This window comes from Polyodon spathula, chromosome 19 (assembly GCF_017654505.1).
Source record: "Polyodon spathula isolate WHYD16114869_AA chromosome 19, ASM1765450v1, whole genome shotgun sequence".
NCBI classification, from domain to species: domain Eukaryota; kingdom Metazoa; phylum Chordata; class Actinopteri; order Acipenseriformes; family Polyodontidae; genus Polyodon; species Polyodon spathula.
The window spans coordinates 421,903-434,780 of record NC_054552.1 but is presented as its reverse complement, the minus strand read 5'-3'; the positions used below and the strand labels follow the sequence as shown (position 1 = coordinate 434,780).

Below are 12,878 nucleotides of genomic sequence, written 5' to 3'. Positions count from 1 at the left end.
ACACTGAGACACACACACTGACAGAGAGGCACAGACACACACACTGACACACACACTCCAGGAGTCTATTAAAGAGCACACCGCAGTACCTAAACACCCTGAACACCCCCTACCAAACTGAGACACTCCGTGTCTGTGTGTGTGACTTGTGTGTGTGACTGTCACTCCTGACGAGACTGTGACACAAACACACTGAGTGTGACTCCTAGAGATGGCACAGACACACACACTGAGACACTACCGACTCTGTTGGTGACTGTCTCTCCGTGTCGGTGATTGTGTGACTCAGTTGACGGAGACACACAGACACACACACTGACAGAGAGGCACAGACACACACACTGAGACACACACACTGACAGAGAGGCACAGACACACACACTGAGACACACACACTGACACACACACACACACACTGACACACACCGGACACACTACACGACCCCAGGAGGTCACTCTGACACTAGCCGACTCTCAGAGAGTGTGTGTGACACGCTGGTCTGAGACACATCCATGTCCTGACAGTGTGGCCACAGACACACACACACTGCCACACATCCACACTGACAGAGATGCACAGACTCACACGTGTGTGACACTCAACATCTCACACTCTCCAGAGAGGGCACACGGACACGACCGAGTGTAACCCCAGGAGTGTGACCCCTTGTCACAACCGATGACACACACGACTGACATGAGAGTGACCACACACTGTGAGACACAACACTGACAGAGAGAGCCAGACACATACACTGACACACACACACTCTTACACAGGAGAGACACAGACACACACACTGACAGAGAGGCACAGACACACACACTGCACAGAGACACAGACACACACAGTTGTTTGTGCACCCACTGTCTCTCCGTGAACCCTGACACACACCTGACAGAGAGGCACCACAGACACAAACACTGACACACACACACTGACACACACACACACACACAGAGGCACAGACACACACACTGAGACACACACACACAGGAGAGACACAGACACACACACTGACACACACACTGACAGAGAGGCACAGACACACACACTGACACACACACACTGACACAGTGACTGTCTCTCCGGTCCCACTGACAGTGTGTGCTCAGGACACACACCAACTGACACTGTGTGACTGTGTGTGACCCCCACACTGACAGACACACGTGACTCTCCCGGACACACACACACTGACAGAGAGGCACAGACACACACACAGACACACACACTGACAGAGAGGCACAGACACGTACACACACACACTGACAGAGAGGCACAGACACGTACACTGACACACACTGACAGAGAGGCACAGACACGTACACTGACACACACACTGACAGAGAGGCACAGACACACACACTGAGACACACACACTGACAGAGAGGCACAGACACACACACTGAGACACACACACTGACAGAGAGGCACAGACACATACACTGACACACACACACTGACAGAGAGGCACAGACACATACACTGAGACACATACACTGACAGAGAGGCACAGACACATACACAGACACACACACTGACAGAGAGGCACAGACACATACACTGACACACACACACTGACAGAGAGGCACAGACACACACACTGTCCACCTGACACAGACTCACTGTACCAGAGAGGCACTGACACACTGTGTGTGTGACACTGACCCGTGTGACCAGACACACCACTGTGACTCACTGTGACCGTGTCTGTGTGAGTCTCTCCTGATCTTGTGTATGTGACTACTGTGTGTGGACTTGTCTCTCCGTGTCTGTGTGTGTACCCACAACACATGACTGTCTCTCCGTGACTGTGACTCTGTGTGTGACTGTCTCTCCCACACACACACACTGACAGAGAGGCACAGACACATACACTGAGACACACACACTGACAGAGAGGCACAGACACATACACAGACACACACACTGACAGAGAGGCACAGACACACACACTGAGACACACACACTGACAGAGAGGCACAGACACACACACTGAGACACATACACTGACAGAGAGGCACAGACACACACACTGAGACACATACACTGACAGAGAGGCACAGACACATACACTGAGACACGGGTGTGACTGTCTCTCCGTGGTCTGGTGTTTTGACGCTGTTACACTGACAGAGAGGCACAGACACACACACAGACACACACACTGAGACACACACACTGACAGAGAGGCACAGACACACACACTGAGACACACACACTGACAGAGAGGCACAGACACACACACTGACAGAGAGGCACACACACACACACTGACAGAGAGGCACACACACACACACTGACACTGACAGACACAGACACACAGACAGAGACACACACACACACACACACACACACTGATACACACACTGAGACACTGACACACACACACAGACACACAAACAGACACACACACACTGACAGAGTCACAGAGAGACAGACTGACTGACTAAATACACACTCTAGAGATGGCATGGATTCTGAAAGAAACACAGACCTCTGCATCTGCTTGGGTGGTTTGTTTTGACAATGAAGCAAACACAAAGGTGCTGCACATTCTCCAGACAGACAGCCGCCCTCACTCGCGACTGAGGGAAGCAGAACACTTAGATCCATTCCTGGTTTCGCTGACTTTAATGAGACACACGCTGTGACTAATTAAGCCGGTAGTAAAACCTGGAGTGGGTGACACTGCTGTGCAGTAGGAGTCTGGTTGCTTGGTTAACATGACGCCTGCCTTTCTCAAAGTCTGCTTTTGCTCTTGTCTCAAGCCAGACCGCTTCTTGATCTGTATCGTTTTGCATGACTTGTATTAATAGCAGGTGCTGTGGAGTGAGTCCTGCCACATTATTGCTGCTGCTGTGAGATGCTCAGGAGTTTGAACTGCAGGGTTTATTTTACATAACCTTTCCTGGGAATGGGTGTTTAAAAAATTTTTAATAAGTACTGTGCGAGCATATATATTAAATATTCTATTGATTTGAAAAGCACATTATCTCTGCTGTCTTCATTATTATTATTATTATTATTATTAGTAGTAGCAGTAGTAGTATTACCCAAAGGGTACCCTTACCACTACTATTACTGTTATAAGGTAATATGTACAGTTGACCCTGTCAGCTGGACATACTGATAGAAGAGACAGGGTCAACACTGAGGGTGGTGTGAGATGTGAAGGAGGTGACACTGAGGGTGGTGTGAGATGTGCTGGAGGTGACACTGAGGGTGGTGTGAGATGTGCAGGAGGTGACACTGAGGGTGGTGTGAGATGTGCAGGAGGTGACACTGAGGGTGGTGTGAGATGTGCTGGAGGTGACACTGAGGGTGGTGTGAGATGTGCAGGAGGTGACACTGAGGGTGGTGTGAGATGTGCTGGAGGTGACACTGAGGGTGGTGTGAGATGTGCTGGAGGTGACACTGAGGGTGGTGTGAGATGTGCTGGAGGTGACACTGAGGGTGGTGTGAGATGTGCTGGAGGTGACACTGAGGGTGGTGTGAGATGTGCTGGAGGTGACACTGAGGGTGGTGTGAGATGTGCTGGAGGTGACACTGGGGGTGGTGTGAGATGTGCTGGAGGTGACACTGAGGGTGGTGTGAGATGTGCTGGAGGTGACACTGAGGGTGGTGTGAGATGTGCTGGAGGTGACACTGAGGGTGGTGTGAGATGTGCTGGAGGTGACACTGAGGGTGGTGTGAGATGTGCTGGAGGTGACACTGAGGGTGGTGTGAGATGTGAAGGAGGTGACACTGAGGGTGGTGTGAGATGTGCTGGAGGTGACACTGAGGGTGGTGTGAGATGTGCTGGAGGTGACACTGAGGGTGGTGTGAGATGTGCTGGAGGTGACACTGAGGGTGGTGTGAGATGTGCTGGAGGTGACACTGAGGGTGGTGTGAGATGTGCTGGAGGTGACACTGAGGGTGGTGTGAGATGTGCTGGAGGTGACACTGAGGGTGGTGTGAGATGTGCAGGAGGTGACACTGAGGGTGGTGTGAGATGTGCAGGAGGTGACACTGAGGGTGGTGTGAGATGTGCTGGAGGTGACACTGAGGGTGGTGTGAGATGTGCTGGAGGTGACACTGAGGGTGGTGTGAGATGTGCTGGAGGTGACACTGAGGGTGGTGTGAGATGTGCTGGAGGTGACACTGAGGGTGGTGTGAGATGTGCTGGAGGTGACACTGAGGGTGGTGTGAGATGTGCTGGAGGTGACACTGAGGGTGGTGTGAGATGTGCAGGAGGTGACACTGAGGGTGGTGTGAGATGTGCTGGAGGTGACACTGAGGGTGGTGTGAGATGTGCTGGAGGTGACACTGAGGGTGGTGTGAGATGTGAAGGAGGTGACACTGAGGGTGGTGTGAGATGTGCTGGAGGTGACACTGAGGGTGGTGTGAGATGTGCTGGAGGTGACACTGAGGGTGGTGTGAGATGTGCTGGAGGTGACACTGAGGGTGGTGTGAGATGTGCTGGAGGTGACACTGAGGGTGGTGTGAGATGTGCTGGAGGTGACACTGAGGGTGGTGTGAGATGTGCTGGAGGTGACACTGAGGGTGGTGTGAGATGTGCTGGAGGTGACACTGAGGGTGGTGTGAGATGTGCTGGAGGTGACACTGAGGGTGGTGTGAGATGTGCTGGAGGTGACACTGAGGGTGGTGTGAGATGTGCTGGAGGTGACACTGAGGGTGGTGTGAGATGTGCTGGAGGTGACACTGAGGGTGGTGTGAGATGTGAAGGAGGTGACACTGAGGGTGGTGTGAGATGTGCTGGAGGTGACACTGAGGGTGGTGTGAGATGTGCTGGAGGTGACACTGAGGGTGGTGTGAGATGTGCAGGAGGTGACACTGAGGGTGGTGTGAGATGTGCTGGAGGTGACACTGAGGGTGGTGTGAGATGTGCTGGAGGTGACACTGAGGGTGGTGTGAGATATGCTGGAGGTGACACTGAGGGTGGTGTGAGATGTGCTGGAGGTGACACTGAGGGTGGTGTGAGATGTGCTGGAGGTGACACTGAGGGTGGTGTGAGATGTGCTGGAGGTGACACTGAGGGTGGTGTGAGATGTGCTGGAGGTGACACTGGGGGTGGTGTGAGATGTGCTGGAGGTGACACTGAGGGTGGTGTGAGATGTGCTGGAGGTGACACTGAGGGTGGTGTGAGATGTGCTGGAGGTGACACTGAGGGTGGTGTGAGATGTGCTGGAGGTGACACTGAGGGTGGTGTGAGATATGCTGGAGGTGACACTGAGGGTGGTGTGAGATGTGCTGGAGGTGACACTGAGGGTGGTGTGAGATATGCTGGAGGTGACACTGAGGGTGGTGTGAGATGTGCTGGAGGTGACACTGAGGGTGGTGTGAGATGTGCTGGAGGTGACACTGAGGGTGGTGTGAGATGTGCTGGAGGTGACACTGAGGGTGGTGTGAGATGTGCTGGAGGTGACACTGAGGGTGGTGTGAGATGTGCTGGAGGTGACACTGAGGGTGGTGTGAGATGTGCTGGAGGTGACACTGAGGGTGGTGTGAGATGTGCTGGAGGTGACACTGAGGGTGGTGTGAGATGTGCTGGAGGTGAGAGGGTGGTGTGAGATATGCTGGAGGTGACACTGAGGGTGGTGTGAGATGTGCAGGAGGTGACACTGAGGGTGGTGTGAGATGTGCTGGAGGTGACACTGAGGGTGGTGTGAGATGTGCTGGAGGTGACACTGAGGGTACCCAAAGATACTGCTGAAGGTGACAGCTGAGGGTGGTGTGAGATGTGCAATAGGAGGTGACACTGAGGGTGGTGTGAGATGTGCAGGAGGTGACATTGAGGGTGGTGTGAGATGTGCAGGAGGTGACACTGAGGGTGGTGTGAGATGTGCAGGAGGTGACACTGAGGGTGGTGTGAGATGTGCTGGAGGTGACACTGAGGGTGGTGTGAGATGTGCAGGAGGTGACACTGAGGGTGGTGTGAGATGTGCTGGAGGTGACACTGAGGGTGGTGTGAGATGTGCAGGAGGTGACACTGAGGGTGGTGTGAGATGTGCTGGAGATCTGCAAGAATGTATCCATTAGAACTGTATTATCTATTATGTTATTATTATTATTATTATTATTGTTATTATTATTATTATTATTATTATTATTATTACAGTGAGCCCAGGTACCCAAAAATACTATTGAATAAAACAGCTAAGGCCGTGTCAATCTCTGCAATAGTTATTTGAAACAAATACTACTACAATTATTATTATTATTATTATTATTATTATTATTATTTTTATTAGGGCTGCAAGCCAAATCGCCACAATTGACACGTAGGGCTGCAAGCCATCGCCACAATGAGACACGTAGGGCTGCAGAGCTCGCCACAATGAGACACGTAGGGCTGCAGAGCTCGCCACAATGAGACACGTAGGGCTGCAGAGCTCGCCACAATGAGACACGTAGGGCTGCAGAGCTCGCCACAATGAGACACGTAGGGCTGCAGAGCTCGCCACAATGAGACACGTAGGGCTGCAAGCCATCGCCACAATGAGACACGTAGGGCTGCAGAGCCTCACCACAATGAGACACGTAGGGCTGCAGAGCCTCACCACAATGAGACACGTAGGGCTGCAAGCCATCGCCACAATGAGACACGTAGGGCTGCAAGCCATCGCCACAATGAGACACGTAGGGCTGCAGAGCTCGCCACAGTGAGACACGTAGGGCTGCAGAGCTCGTCACAGTGAGACACGTAGGGCTGCAGAGCTCGCCACAGTGAGACACGTAGGGCTGCAGAGCTCGCCACAGTGAGACACGTAGGGCTGCAGAGCTCGCCACAGTGAGACACGTAGGGCTGCAGAGCTCGCCACAATGAGACACGTAGGGCTGCAGAGCTCGCCACAATGAGACACGTAGGGCTGCAGAGCCTCGCCACAATGAGACACGTAGGGCTGCAGAGCTCGCCACAATGAGACACGTAGGGCTGCAGAGCTCGCCACAATGAGACACGTAGGGCTGCAAGCCATCGCCACAATGAGACACGTAGGGCTGCAGAGCTCGCCACAATGAGACACGTAGGGCTGCAGAGCTCGCCACAATGAGACACGTAGGGCTGCAAGCCATCGCCACAATGAGACACGTAGGGCTGCAAGCCTCGCCACAATGAGACACGTAGGGCTGCAAGCCATCGCCACAATGAGACACGTAGGGCTGCAAGCCATCGCCACAATGAGACACGTAGGGCTGCAAGCCATCGCCACAATGAGACACGTAGGGCTGCAGAGCTCGCCACAATGAGACACGTAGGGCTGCAAGCCATCGCCACAATGAGACACGTAGGGCTGCAAGCCATCGCCACAATGAGACACGTAGGGCTGCAGAGCTCGCCACAATGAGACACGTAGGGCTGCAGAGCTCGCCACAGTGAGACACGTAGGGCTGCAAGCCTCGCCACAATGAGACACGTAGGGCTGCAAGCCTCGCCACAATGAGACACGTAGGGCTGCAAGCCATCGCCACAATGAGACACGTAGGGCTGCAGAGCTCGCCACAATGAGACACGTAGGGCTGCAAGCCATCGCCACAATGAGACACGTAGGGCTGCAAGCCATCGCCACAATGAGACACGTAGGGCTGCAAGCCTCGCCACAATGAGACACGTAGGGCTGCAAGCCTCGCCACAATGAGACACGTAGGGCTGCAAGCCATCGCCACAATGAGACACGTAGGGCTGCAGAGCTCGCCACAATGAGACACGTAGGGCTGCAAGCCATCGCCACAATGAGACACGTAGGGCTGCAAGCCATCGCCACAATGAGACACGTAGGGCTGCAAGCCATCGCCACAATGAGACACGTAGGGCTGCAGAGCTCGCCACAATGAGACACGTAGGGCTGCAAGCCATCGCCACAATGAGACACGTAGGGCTGCAGAGCCATCGCCACAATGAGACACGTAGGGCTGCAGAGCTCGCCACAGTGAGACACGTAGGGCTGCAGAGCTCGCCACAGTGAGACACGTAGGGCTGCAGAGCTCGCCACAGTGAGACACGTAGGGCTGCAGAGCTCGCCACAGTGAGACACGTAGGGCTGCAGAGCTCGTCACAGTGAGACACGTAGGGCTGCAGAGCTCGTCACAGTGAGACACGTAGGGCTGCAGAGCTCGTCACAGTGAGACACGTAGGGCTGCAGAGCTCGTCACAGTGAGACACGTAGGGCTGCAGAGCTCGCCACAGTGAGACACGTAGGGCTGCAGAGCTCGCCACAGTGAGACACGTAGGGCTGCAGAGCATCGCCACAGTGAGACACGTAGGGCTGCAGAGCTCGTCACAGTGAGACACGTAGGGCTGCAGAGCTCGTCACAGTGAGACACGTAGGGCTGCAGAGCCTCGCCACAGTGAGACACGTAGGGCTGCAGAGCATCGCCACAGTGAGACACGTAGGGCTGCAGAGCTCGTCACAGTGAGACACGTAGGGCTGCAGAGCTCGCCACAGTGAGACACGTAGGGCTGCAGAGCCTCGTCACAGTGAGACACGTAGGGCTGCAGAGCTCGTCACAGTGAGACACGTAGGGCTGCAGAGCCCGTCACAGTGAGACACGTAGGGCTGCAGAGCCCGTCACAGTGAGACACGTAGGGCGGCAGAGCCCGTCACAGTGAGACACGTAGGGCTGCAGAGCTCGTCACAGTGAGACACGTAGGGCTGCAGAGCTCGTCACAGTGAGACACGTAGGGCTGCAGAGCTCGTCACAGTGAGACACGTAGGGCTGCAGAGCTCGTCACAGTGAGACACGTAGGGCTGCAGAGCTCGTCACAGTGAGACACGTAGGGCTGCAGAGCCCGTCACAGTGAGACACGTAGGGCTGCAGAGCCCGTCACAGTGAGACACGTAGGGCTGCAGAGCCCGTCACAGTGAGACACGTAGGGCTGCAGAGCTCGTCACAGTGAGACACGTAGGGCTGCAGAGCTCGTCACAGTGAGACACGTAGGGCTGCAGAGCCTCGTCACAGTGAGACACGTAGGGCTGCAGAGCTCGTCACAGTGAGACACGTAGGGCTGCAGAGCTCGTCACAGTGAGACACGTAGGGCTGCAGAGCTCGTCACAGTGAGACACGTAGGGCTGCAGAGCTCGTCACAGTGAGACACGTAGGGCTGCAGAGCTCGTCACAGTGAGACACGTAGGGCTGCAGAGCTCGTCACAGTGAGACACGTAGGGCTGCCATCATCAGTGTGAATGATTTAATCCGCCGTTACTTCACACTGCCGGTGCCGCTGGTCCATCAGCAGGCGAGTCTCTCTCTCTTTAAATCAGTTTGTATCGAGTACTCAAAACATTTCAGAAACCGCACGCACACGCGCTGCCCCCAAACCGGAGAACGGTCTCACTCAGGACAATTCACCAGAGACATGGAACGATCTGAGTACATTATGTTACGTTAAAAAAAAACTAAAAACACTCTATTCTCTATTTCTGACAAAGCCTTGAGGAGATAACGCGATTGTGTTTGTGAATGGCAATATTGTGTCCCACTTATTTTCGGTTCCCTTTTAGGTGGAAACAGTGGCTCCTGCACAGCAGTTCCGCATTGCACAGATTCTGTATGTCGATGACTGAAAACTAGCAATGCTTTTGCGCCACCTGGCGCAAACTAGGCTGTATTACAGCCAGCTACCGCAAATAAACCGTGCAATTCTGCTGCCGGCACATTGAATAATCCGTTATCGCATGTTCTGTAATCTGTTATCGCAGTTCTGTAATCCGTTATCGCATGTTCTGTAATCTGTTATCGCAGTTCTGTAATCCGTTATCGCATGTTCTGTAATCCGTTATCGCATGTTCTGTAATCCGTTATCGCATGTTCTGTAATCCGTTATCGCATGTTCTGTAATCCGTTATCGCAGTTCTGTAATCCGTTATCGCAGTTCTGTAATCCGTTATCGCAGTTCTGTAATCCGTTATCGCAGTTCTGTAATCCGTTATCGCATGTTCTGTAATCCGTTATCGCAGTTCTGTAATCTGTTATCGCAGTTCTGTTTACCAGAGGTGGGTCGGGTTCTTTATTTTCCTATTAAACTGTGGCTAACGATCACCGGTATATATTATCGCAGTTCTGTAATCCGTTATCGCATGTTCTATATATATATATTATATATATATATATATATATATATATATATATATATATATATATATATTATTATCTTTAAAGTATAATATACACTACACGTTTATTGTTTCGCACACAAGCCGAGGATGATATTGGCCTATTATCCTAAAAAACGTTAATGGATACCATTTTTACTGACATAATACTTATATCGTATCATATTATTATATATATATATATATATATATATATATATATATATGTTGTCCTGCCATTTCAAGAACAGTGTTCCATCCACAAAGTAGGATAAATATCCGGTTAGAAAACACAGCTTTGTTATTTTATTAAACGTAAAGATAACGGAACATAATTTCAGTCAATACCGTCAACCGAAAACGGTATTGCTGTCTTTTCAAATCGATGGGAAGCTGGCGTGTTTTTGTCCAGACTATGCGTGCAGATGCGTTTCTTTATAAAAGTTGAGAAATATGAGGTCCAGTCGACTTATATATCACCATAATCTGTGCACTTAATTGTTCTTATGGTATATATATTTCACGCGACTGTATTTTCGGTGGAATCTGATGCGCTGTCACTTTAAGACCGCCTCTGCAAAACGTTGGCGGCCCTGCCTGAAAACAGCCGGGGTCCCAAAGGCAGACTGAACATCCGTCCAAATAAACCGGCAGTCATGCTAAAATATAAAGCAACACATCTGTATGACTGTCACGGGAGTGCAGTTTCTTCAGTCTAGGATTTAGGCCACTCGTTCTTGATTGCATTAGTGAAGCTGCTGGCGAGCTATGAGTAGCGAGTGGAATTAAAGCGGCCGGACACTGCAGTCGCAGACAGTGGATGCGGTCACGCAGATCATCCTGCGCAGATTCTGTGCACAATCTGACCAATGTAGCCAATGGGTGATTTCACAGAGATCAAAAGCCGCTTATTTTAACAGCAATGCATTTGAGATTGTTTTAAGCCACGTGTCACGAGTTGAAATAATGACTTTGAAGTTGTACGTTTATTTGAAAGGAAACCACGTGTGCACTACGTCTTGTAGGCTAGTATTATTAATATGAAGTGTTATTAATGGCACTATCACTTTCTTCATGTTCACTGTTTTGTTTCAAGGAGACGGTTTACACGTGTTGTGCAGTTCGTTATTTCTGTCACTATTAAATATTATTGTATTACATTTTAATTATAAACAACAACAAAACAGAATGTAAAGCCAGAGCTCATTATTAAACTATTCCATACACAGCAGTGCACCTTATTCAAGAACCCAAGCCAGCAGCTAAGAGGGAGGCTCAAGCTGGCTGGAAACAGGCTGTCCCTGGACATGTACCCCAGGAGTACAGCCCTCCTGCCAGATCTGTGGGGGTCCGAGCTGCCCAGGATGAGGGGGCTCAGGTCCACCATGCTCAAAGGTACAAACCCAGCCAGCCAGCTGGCCACACAGTCATTATAATCCAAGTTCATACTAGGGGTGTTAATAGATAGATAAATATAACGTGTCAAACGTTTTGAAATTTGGCTAAAAGCTTCACCATTGTAGTTACCCTCAGTGTTGGTAAAGCATGTTAAAAAGCTTGGCAAACCAGGGTGAGCTGCAGATGCACAGAGTCTCCATGGGGAAAGCACCAGGGATCATTGTTCAGTTTGACTGTGGTGGTGTTTTGTCAGGGCGATGCTGTGGATAGAGGCGTGAGTTTGGAGCTGGCAGGAAGCTTGAAAAGCCACAGTGAAATGAGCCTGCTGACTCACACACAGGAGCGCGAGGGAATGTGTGTTTCTAGAGCGGCCGTAGGGAGTTCTGTTCTGTTTTTAACAATTGTAATTGAATTGTTAATAATGTCCTGTTTTTATTTAGTTGAATTTTAAGATGTTATTTATGTATTTATACTTTGAACTGATCTTCATAAATAAAGAAATGATTCAATAAATGAAATAAATGATGGTCCTATGTGCACATGTATTGAATAGCCCCTTTTTAATTTTGTATTATTAGATGCTGGATTATTAATTGCACTCCACGTTTCATTCTTAAACTCCTTTCGGAAATCCAGTGTGTGCTATAACAAACAAAACCAAACAAAAATCCAATATTATCTTGGTTGGGAAACTATCCATCCCATTCCATCCCATCCCATTCCATTCCATTGCATTCCATCCCATTCCTTATTTTGCAGGAAATCATCTGGTGTTCAACCAACCCAGTCAGTTAGCAGACCTGCAGCAATAACTACGTCCAGTTGACCCTGGCTCTCTTATAAAATCGTTTTGCCCACGCAACGTGATTACTATGAGATGGAGAGCGAATGAGACGAGAGCGGCTCCACCGCTTACTTTATACAATAATTCCACTCTGCTGCCGCTAGTGGTCGCGATTCCTCTCGACCTTCTCATTGATCTTGGAAAGCGGGTTGCTGCTGCTTTGCAGCTCGCATACAAACACAGGGACCTAAATCGTGGTTACACAGAGCGAGCCAGCCTGTGTCCTCCTTGTGTCATAAAGCCGGAGCATTACAGCAAAATCTAACCATTCACACACACACACACACACACACACACCACACAGAAGAAAGGCTGCATCCGAGATTACTGCACAAAACAGGTAAGGTAGACTCTGTCTCTCTGTCTCTCTCTCTCTCTCTCTCTCTCTCTCTCTCTCTCTCTCTCTCTCTCTCTCTCTCTCTCTATTATGATCTCTCTATATATATATATGATATATAGCTATATATTATATATATATATATATATTAATTTGTTTTGAATGGGAAGAAATGAATAATAAATCATTGACAGTGGAGGA

At 50.6% G+C, this 12,878-nt stretch overlaps 1 protein-coding gene across 1 annotated transcript in view; it reads left to right on the top strand.

The window, feature by feature from the left end:
• Positions 1 to 12,447: 12,447 nt before the first annotated feature.
• The window catches only part of LOC121294307 (mitochondrial glutamate carrier 1-like), a 23,359-nt gene continuing 22,928 nt past the window's right edge, over positions 12,448 to 12,878 (top strand). The window contains exon 1 of the mRNA XM_041217894.1: positions 12,448 to 12,680. The gene's annotated coding sequence lies outside the window, so the exon portion shown is untranslated. The remainder of the gene's footprint in view (positions 12,681 to 12,878) is intronic.